The sequence below is a fragment of the Acanthisitta chloris genome, unplaced genomic scaffold, assembly GCF_000695815.1.
Source record: "Acanthisitta chloris isolate BGI_N310 unplaced genomic scaffold, ASM69581v1 scaffold15683, whole genome shotgun sequence".
NCBI classification, from domain to species: Eukaryota; Metazoa; Chordata; class Aves; order Passeriformes; family Acanthisittidae; genus Acanthisitta; species Acanthisitta chloris.
Genome location: NW_008664467.1, coordinates 75334 through 85605, shown reverse-complemented (window position 1 = coordinate 85605; position 10272 = coordinate 75334).

Genomic DNA, 10272 nt, shown 5'->3' with positions numbered 1-10272 from the left:
TGAGAAGGAAAATTGCCACTGCATTGAACAAGTCATTCAGTTTTTCCAAAGATGCAAAGTCCACTTGGTATTGGCTAATCCAGGTGCCTTCAAATGGAAGTTTGCTGCCAGAGATGTCCAATACCAAAATGCACAAACATAACTGTTCTGTAAAACCATGAGACTTGTTTCATCACCTTCGATGATATCAATGGGCTTTTGTAGGCAAGTATGGACCAGGAAAGTGCATCTTATGACATATTTTTTCTTTCTGAGTAAAGGAATGTCTATGGAAGTGTCGTTAAATTTATCTATTTCCAAAGTTATAAGAAAAATAAAGTCTATGTTATATGTCTATGAAACACTATAACTTTTAGTAATACAGAGAGGAAAACTAATCAGCAAAATCAGAATTTTTGTTTTTGTCTTCAAGCAGGTAACAGTTCCATGTTCGCTTCATAAATGAAGCAGCTTTAAGCACATTCGTATTCCTTCTGGAGTGACAGACTGAGTCTGCATCTGTTGTTGCTGCCCATGACTCCATAGACGTGATACAGAAATGAGGACAATTTGTGTTTGTTACTGTGAAAGCAACACTGAATTGAACAACGACAAGAAGAGTGTGCACTTAGCAGGACTGTATCTTCTGTGAATATCTACCTTGTGTGACATTTGAGGATTTTTAATTGCATTAATACTTGCAACTCACTCTGGCAAGCAAAGTACGTCCTGAACAAAAAACATCTTTCAAATGCCTCCAACTATGTGTAATCATTACAAGTCATAAATACTTTTGCATCCTTAATTTAAACTCTGTGTCCTCTACCTTACCTTGATGTCTTCAGATGGAGATCTCTGAACTGACAGAAAGTGCAGAAATGGATACAGATAACATACTCTTCAATATTGTATATAAAACTTGAAAGCAAAGTCATGCCATGAACTCGTGTTCTAGACTTTGACTTATAAGGAGCTGTGTTTATGCCTGGCAAAGGCCATGTGTACAGCAACATGTGGTCTCTGTTGGGTGCCAGGTGGCTGATTGCCCACCCCAGAAAGCCTCAAGAATTCATCAGTGTTGGTGGTCTCTTCAGGAGAAGCAAATACTGGATGAAGACAAAGTAAACAGGAGGTGAACGTACCTCATGGAGCTTTGAAGCATTAAGAGTAACTGCTGGGTATGTGAACACTGGTGAAATTTCCAGCCATGCTGAGGGAAAGTAAAGAGTCTGAATAGCGTTCAAACATCAGAATAAAGACAAACCCATGAAATGCATTTTAAATGCTGAAGATGCATGCCATTGATACCTTGTCTTTAAATGTATAGCATAGAAAAGCTGAAAGATCCTGAAAGTGTATTTAGCTTTTTCTTACATCAGCTGTAATTAATGATTGCATTGTGTTTTAAGTGATTAGTAAGCTTTAATATCCTGGCATTCTCCACTCTTGAAGGTTAATTCTTTTGAAACAAAAGAGGCTTTGTTTTTCACTTGTCTTCTGCATCTATTGCTGTTACAGCATCCATGGAATGTGTACAGAACTGATGTACAGATGTGCATTTTTAAGTAAATCCTAAAAATACCATGGTAAAAGCTACAAGTGTAGTTGTGCATCTTTTCATCTTGGCTCTTTCCAGTTAATGGGTATGAATTACTTATCTGTATTAGGGGTTTGTACTTCAGAAGGGTATAGGTGGCTCACTTCAGATGACAAACTGTCATCTGTCATCAAACTAACCAGGTCAGGAAGGGTTTTAGTTTAAGTAACTTGAAAACTTAAAAAAAATAAAATCCTTTTTAATGTTTTGCATAAAGTTGGAGTTCTCTTTAAAATGTATAGTTACTAAATTTTTAAGAGTTCTTGTTGAAATTTTAATCTTCTGCTGACTTTTCCGAGACCCATGCGTAAAAAGAATATGTCATACATATAATATATACGTTTGTGTGTGTGCATGTGTGTGTGTGTATTATTGGTAAAACTGTCTTTCATACTTACTAAAAAGATAAAATCCTCAGAACCTTACCATGTTCGATGACAGAGCTTATGTGTGCATGTAGCCACTCTGTGTGGAATTTTAACCCTATTGAGATCAATGTTTAAACTTCTCATTAATTCACTGATGCAAGAATTTGGTCACATGGAATTTTTATTTATATTGAGGCCTTTTTTGCACTTCCTGGGTGTCCCAAAAGGGTCCTCAAGTCATACTCAGCTGGTATAAATTAGCTTAGTTCCATTAAGGGTAACAGAACTTTAAGGTTTGCATCATTTGAGGAACTTCTCATAGACTAGATCAAAAGAAACTTAGTGTGAGAATTAGGCCTTCATGTTTCATCAGAAGATGCTGGAGGAGTCTACAATTTATAATGAGGGTTATTCATCACTTCTAAAAAGCAAATGCATTCCTCAAACAACAGAATTCCAGATCTGAAGCTCAGTCTCCTTTGACATTGTGTAGTTCCTTACTTACAAGGTCCTAACACTTTGAGTTTCAAACTTACTTAAGAGTTACACTAAAAGAAATGTCAGCATGACCTAACTGATGGTAAATTTGCACTTTATTGTTAATGCAGAGAATAATTGTGTATTGATTTTGACTGAATGGAAAAGTATCCACAGTAAATGGAAGCAATTATCCTTAGACATTGTATAAAAACCTTAAATGCTTCATGTTGTTATATTGTGTGCTTTTAAAGCTAGCTTATGCATTTGAAGGTTTTAAATATTTTTCTTAGATTCAGTCAAACAAAAATATTGTATTTATTAATGTTCTTTGTTCATAAGAATGTTCATTTTCCTAAATGCATTCTTTCCAGAAAATCAAATACACAATAATGTTGCACATTGATGTGTCCCAAATTCTACTTTGATATTCAAAACGTGCGATGTTTTCAGCTTAGTCTACTGTTCAATAGTATAGAAGATAACAGTTGTGAATTGGAACATACATTAAACCCATATTGAGTGCGGCAAAATGTTCACCTTCCAAGAGCATCATCTTGAAGCAGTAGCTTAGTCACTTTCACACGATGTCAGGCACTTTTATCCCTTCTGTGGAGCAAGCCAAATTTAAGGGTATATGAGAACAGAAAAAAATTTCATGTATAAACTGTCCACCTTCACATCACAAACACTATTCTTTGAATGTGCACCGAAGTTGTATGACACATGGAGTAGCAGAACTGTTGTTGGAACTCATGACTTTCCCATTCTCTGCACCCCCTTTTGAAATATCTGAACACAACATCAGGTATTAATAATCCTTTTGCAAAGCAGGACACTTCTCGACATTGTTAGATACAGTAGACGGCATGACACTTGGAAATGGGAGCGTGAAATTATTGGAAAGTTTCTGTGGCCACTGAGAGCTTTACTTAGAGACACAGAGAGATTTTGAAAGATTACTGACTTGTGAGACATCTTTGAAATCAATGAAAATAGAGTAAGTTACTGCTCAGTGGGAGTAGAGATAGCAGAAACAGACATTTAATTGCTCCCGTGTTCCATTGTAAGCTATTTAACTTATGGGGAGTGATCAGGTTTTCGGTCTCTTTTTTGGGTAGATGGAACCCATGCATTTACACAGCTAGAAAATTAACACCTTCCCCTTCAAATGAAATTGGGGAAAGTCAAACAAATTATTTTTTTTACATCTGTGATTTGGTGAGAAACTGTCTTTTAAGTTTCCTTTGAAGTAGTTGAACTTTGCATGCAATTAATAGTGGCCTTGTGAGAACAAAAAAACCAGATAGTGATATACTAAGTAACTCTGTTCTGCTTTAGATGTGTTTACTTGAATGAATTAATGGTACTTATTTCATCACAAGGTCATTTTATAAGCAAGCTTATAAGCAGGCTTATAAAATGTGCTATACTATGGAGTATGTGTACAACCTGCACATTTTTTAGATTCTCATCTTCACCAGCTCTGTTTTCTCTGTTGCTCGCTCTCCCTTTGTAATATGCTGAAACTGTTCAGTACACACAACCCAACTATTAAATTGAAAAGCTAACTGTATATATAAAATACTGATATTTTGAGTTAGATTTGCATTTAAGAATTATCCAACATTCTTCAATTCAGGAATCCGATTCAAATGTCTGAAATACAGATCTACAGTAATGATGGCATGTTACTATTATGTTATCAAACTCATGGAACGCGGAAACTTCAGACTCTTTAGTGATAGAGACACAGACGTTTGCTGGTTGCATCGTGGGCAAATTCATTTATTTCAATGTAAATGTCAGCACAGTCTTGCATAGTTATATTCTGACTGAAGGTAATCAAGAAAGTTTATAAAATGTGATGTGTATGTACATATGTGTCCTCTTAAAGATAGATGTTTTCCCAGATCCTTTTTTTATACCAGTTCAAATTTGGAATTTACATTATATACATATACTTTATTGTTCTAAATAAAGATATTATGCACTGTCAAATAATTAGTATATTGCATTGTGTCAGTCCCATTTAAGACCTTTTTTTGAGTCCTGTCATCACCTGGAAGAATGCTCTGCCAGAACATACGCTACTAGATGCAGCCTCCTTCATAAAGCATTCATTTCTTAATCATGAATTCTGAAGTCTTGTGCTACCAAAGTGTATGTCCTCATTATTGGCCTTCAGTGCTGATCCATAGTGCATCTGTGATGATGAAAATTATTCCAGCTTCAGAATTAAAAGTTTGTTGTAGTTTCTTAGTGAGCTTAAATGTTTGTTGCCTGCTTTAAGCAGTTTTTCACATCCCATTCTTGCTATTAGCCACCTATTGGGATTTTAATTTACCACTAAAAAGTCTGAATGTTGATAATACATTTCTTTTGCGGTAAGTGACATTTACCAACTCAAACATTTATTACAAATAGCAGGGGTTTTCCAGCAGAAACTGAAGCTTATCCCTTTTCAGGTTTCAGTAGTTTATTGTGGCTTTTCTGTAAGAAGTCCAGGACAGGGGATTAGTTTGGGAGGAAAAAACTGAGCTGCTCAGGGAGCTCTGACATCTCTCCATTCCTGAGAGAGAATGAAAGGACACTGGCCTAAGAGAAAGAGAGAAACCTAGTAAAGCTTTCAGCCTCTCTTGGAGAGTGTTAAGGAGCCTGGGAAGAAAGAGGTGAAGCTGTAGTACAGGAAGGTTTGCAAATAAGAGTGAGGTACAGACAGGACTGATGAGAGTAGGATTAATGGACTGTGACACCGGGGAACAGGATTTGGGGATGTCACAATTTAGGGCATGGACAAGAATGAAAGCTGTGGCTGTTGGTCTGGACATAGCCAGAAATGCAGAGATGATGGGCTTGAAGAAGGCCATGAAGCTTGCACTGATGGTGTAGCAGGAGTCATGCCCTGAGGAGTATCTCAGGTGGGTCAGCAGTATGATGGGCACTCGGTTCAGATATGGCTGCATGAGCATCACATAGCTGCAGAGTTGGATATGAGCACACTTCATGTGAAAAGCTGCATAAATGCAACAAAAAGGAGACAGATTTGGCCTGGAATTTCAGGAAGGCAGAAATAACAGCAGTGTACCTGGAAATGAGATGTGAGAGCTCTTAGCCAACTAAACAACCAGTCAGGAGCTGGTAACTGGTATTCTGATTCAATGTCCAGAAGGAGATTGGTGGTGAGGGGTGTCCCTTAGAGATCTGCAGTGGAAACAGTAGTGTTTAATATCCTCATCAATGACACAGTGAGATCAATTACTCCCTCAGCAAGTTTACAAACAGCACCAAGATGAGTAGTTCCAAATGTATCCTGCTGTGCTGGTTTGAAAGCAAACCAGTGAGAGACTCCAAGTCAGAAGTACAATTTAATATGAACAACACAGCAAAACAACAACAAATGCAACAGTACAAAAATAACCTGACAGAGTCAGAAAGTAACCTGACAGAGTCAGAAAGTAACCTGACAGAGTCAGAAAGTAACCTGACAGAGTCAGAAAGTAACCTGACAGAGTCAGAAAGTAACCTGACACCCTGTCAGTCAGGGTGTTAGTAGTAGTCCGATTAAAATGGTAGCTGCAGTCCTCCTGGAGCAATGGCTTTGCTGGAGCAGTGATCCCGCAGATCTGCTCCTCTCCTGAAGGTCCAGCAGCAGCTCTTGTCCTCTGGGAATCCAGCAGGCAAAAGGCTACCTGTGCTGGTCCAAACCCCGGCTTATATCCCTGTGAGCATGGTTGGCTCCCCACCCCTGGGGTGAGTCACCTCACCATGGGACAAGGTGATAATGGACCACTGGGCGGATGTGTCATGTATGGGTCCTTGGCAGCCCATTAATCAGAGACAGCCCCCTGAGGGAGCCATCAGGGACATGGTGATAAGGATCACTGCCCCACCTTCTTTAACAGCTTGTGGAGACGAAAATAGAATACATACCATTGCAACCCAGGACACCTGCATAAAAAGGAAGCATGACCAGCAGGTTAAGGGAGGTAATTCTACCTCTCTGCTCTGCTCTGTTGAGACCCCACCTGAAGTACTGCATCCAGCTCTGGGATCCTCAGCACAGGAGAGACATGGACATGTTGAGCAGGTTCAGAAGAGGGACACAAAAATTATTAGAGGGATGAAATCCTTTCCCATGAAGAAAGGCTGTGAGAGTTGGGGCTGTTTAACTTGGAGAAGAGAAGGCTCTGAAGAGACCTTAGTGCAGCCTTCCAGTACATAATGCTGACTAACTACACCTCAACAACAGCACTTAATATGAACCTTGCAGACTTAAATGTGCTAAAGGATTGAGGTAAATACTCACCTTCACTTTTCCAATTTTAGTTTCTCCAAAACAATGAATATAAACATCTCATTCAGTGGACAAAAGCAAAGGCTATCTTTGTCCAAGGCATGGACAGCATAAATAATAGCATTTTCCTACTTCTGTCATGCAGGAAAACAATGCTTATTATAATAAACAACTGTTTCTTGATAGCAGTACATTCAAAGAGTTTAACACTTCCGTGAAGTGACTGTATTTTATATCAGCTGGATATATGCCCACTCCACATACACTCCAGTGTAATTTTATTCCATGTTAACAAATCTGTGCTACTAAACATATTTTTTCCCCCAAAGTTTCTGCATGGTAATTCATAAGATGTTTTTAGCTTTAACAAGATGAGTTGTTTCAGGATTTCACACTACATTAATAGCTTACAACACCACTTCTTTACTATTCTTCATGTAGCTGTTGATGATATATTTTCTCCCAAAGTTCAAATGTTTCTGAAATGGATTAAGTTTCCAATAGCTACACTGAAACATGTGCTAACACAATCAAGTTTTGTGTTGTTGTATGCTTAAAGTGAATTATTATGTGCTGGTGAGTAGTAGAAAATAAGGTTAAATTAAAGCAGAACTGCCAAAACTGTGAAGAGCGAGGGAATGGAAGTTTAGCCCTATTTTTGCTCTGCCGTATCCCAAGGTAAGTTATTTCAACATGTAACAGGAAAAATCCCAAATGTGATTATAGTTTCCCTGACTTATGCCCCTTCTGCAACATCCCACGACAGGCAAGCAGGACCTAAAAATGCAGATGTGAGCCTTGGGCTTCTGGCCAGTCACAAAATGCAGGGACAATTTTCATTCTTTTTTGGCAAAGAAGATAATTTCTTGAGCTCATGGAAAAAATTCAACTGAGATCACAAAAGCCTCATTGTTTGTCACCAGTTCTGCTCGCAAGATAATAGCATGATAGTAAAATTGGCCCAATTAGAGTAAAGAAACTGCAGAGCAGAATGTATAGCTTTTGTCAGTTTAAGTGACTACCACAAGTGACAAAATGTCATCTTAGAAATTTCACCTTGTCATCTCCTACATTGTGAATTATGATTATTAGGACCCCCCCAGGTTATTTAATCTGTCATGTTCATAAAGTTAAATATTTTAGACCTTCCTTTTTCTCAGAAATGCTGTCATCATTAACAAAACACAGAACAGCCTTTACCTTTAGAAATTACAAAATGGGGATGTGTCTCAAAACCAATTAAAAGCATAAGTGAAGGCAGAGGCATAGCATCTAAATCTTTTGAATCTCATCCCCAAGAATAAAGCAATGAGTTATTTGAGGCAATTGCTCCTTTGCCAGAAGTTGAGAAGAAAGTATTCCATTGACATGGTGGTACTGCTCAGCAGTTTGTTGTTAAGTCTTGTGTCAGATTTTTCCAGAGGAATCCAATTGCCTCAGTCAGTAAGCACTGTTTTTCCTTGATTTTAAATGCTGTAACCTTTGGATCAAACCAAGAGTTGTGTAAATGAAGGATGCTGTTCTGCGATATAATTGGGTACTCAATACACTTCAAATAGGATCATTGGTGGACAGCAAAGTTTTAAGCAGGCATACTAACTAATGGACCTGTAACCTACTGTGTGCATGTGTGTGGGATAGGGGTGCTAGTGGGGGTGGAGGAGGAGACAGTGTTTGGATTTAGCAGATTTTACAGGTAACTACTGTGAACTTTAATCATATACCCTGAAGGAATGGCTGCATGTTACAGAATCTCTTCATAAATCCAACCCTTGGCAAGAACAAACCTCAGGATTGCCAAGTCCCATGCACTGATCAAAAGGTTTGCTGCCCCAACCATCAGCAGCTCAGCACTGACACCCTTCCTGCTTTGTGACTGCCTATGCCAGAACCACATGCACCTAATATGTCCCTGGGGGTTCCTGTAATGAATCCATCTATATTTCCATATAGGCCACTAACGTTATTTCACTGAGAGCCAAAAATCTGACTGTGGGTTGTATGACTCAACCAGGGCTTCTGCATTTCAACCTGGACTGTAACTGGAAGTTCAGCAAAGCCGCAGGTTTTCTTTCTTGCATACACACACCTTTGTGTCCTGTCATTATCCAGTCCCTCCTTCAGCCCCCACCCAGACTCCCCATTGCTCTCCTGTTGAGTCATACTCTGCAATTAAAGCCTCATGTATCCTGGTTACACTTAACAGCCCTACTATTAGGAGTTTCTATGTAGACAGTAAACATTTGAGTTAGTATTTAGGAAGAAAGCACTTCAAATTGTTTAGCAAAACATTAGACTGCTGGGGTCAACTATAACTGGGGTACTGCTAGTCTGACTGCAAAGTGCACTGCACAGCAGTATGCATGCAGGCTGTGAGCACAGAAATTCCCACAGCTTTTCCTCATAGGAACAAACAAATTTTATGCTGCATAATTATGTTAACCCTGTTTTCCCCTAAAAGTATCTGCCCATCAGATTTAAGACAGCAACAGCTGGTCAAATTAATCAGATGCTCCCTTGTGCAGTCCTGTCTCACAGTGTTCCTGAACAGACTGAAGTCTAACCTGTCCTTCTAGTGACCCTCTCCTGTATCTTTATCAGAGTCCACTCTAGAAGAGCCCAGTGTAGAAGAGGATTGGGTTCGAGACAATTATTGAAAAGGGGAAAATGGAAGAATGGGGAAACTATAGATCAGTCAGTATCATCTCTGTGCCTGGCAAGATCGTGGAGCAGGTTCTCCTGGAAACTATGCTTAGGCACATGAAAAGCAAAGAGGTGATAGGTAATAACCCACATGGTTATACCAGGGACAAGTCATGCCTGACAAATTTGGTGGCCTTCTATGACAGGGGGCACAGAATTTGTGGATAGGGCAGAGCAACTGATATCATCTACCTGGACTTACGCAAAGTGTTTGACACTGTCCTGCATGACATCCTTGTCTCTAAATTGGAGAGACATAGATTTGATGGGTGGACCACTTGGTGGATAAAGGACAGGCCGGACGATCGCATGCAAAGAGTTGTGGTCAGCGGCTTGTTGTCCACGTGGAGGCCAGTGATGAGTGGTGTCCCTCAGGGGTCACTGCTAGGGCTGATACCATTCAACATCTTTGTTGGCAACATGGACAGTGGGATTGAGTGCACCTTCAGCAGGTTAGTTGATGACACCAAGCTGCGTGGGGCAGTCACAGGCCAGATGGAAGGGATGTGCCATCTCGAGGGACCTTGACAAGCTTGAGAGGTTGGCCAATGCAAACCTCTTGAAGTTCAACAAAATGAAGTGCAGGGTCCTACATCTGGGCCATGGCAATCCCAGGCACAGCTACAGGTTGGGTGGGGATGTAACTGAGACCAGTAATAAGGAGAAAGACTTGGGAGTGACAGTGGATGAGAAACTCACCATGAGCCAGCAGTGTGCACTAGCAGCCCAGAAAGCCAAATGAATCCTGGGGTGCATCAAAAGGAATGTGGGAAGCAGGTTGAAAGAGCTGATTCTCCCCCTCTGCTCTCATGAGACCCCACCTGGAATACTGTGTGCAGTTTTGGTGTCCT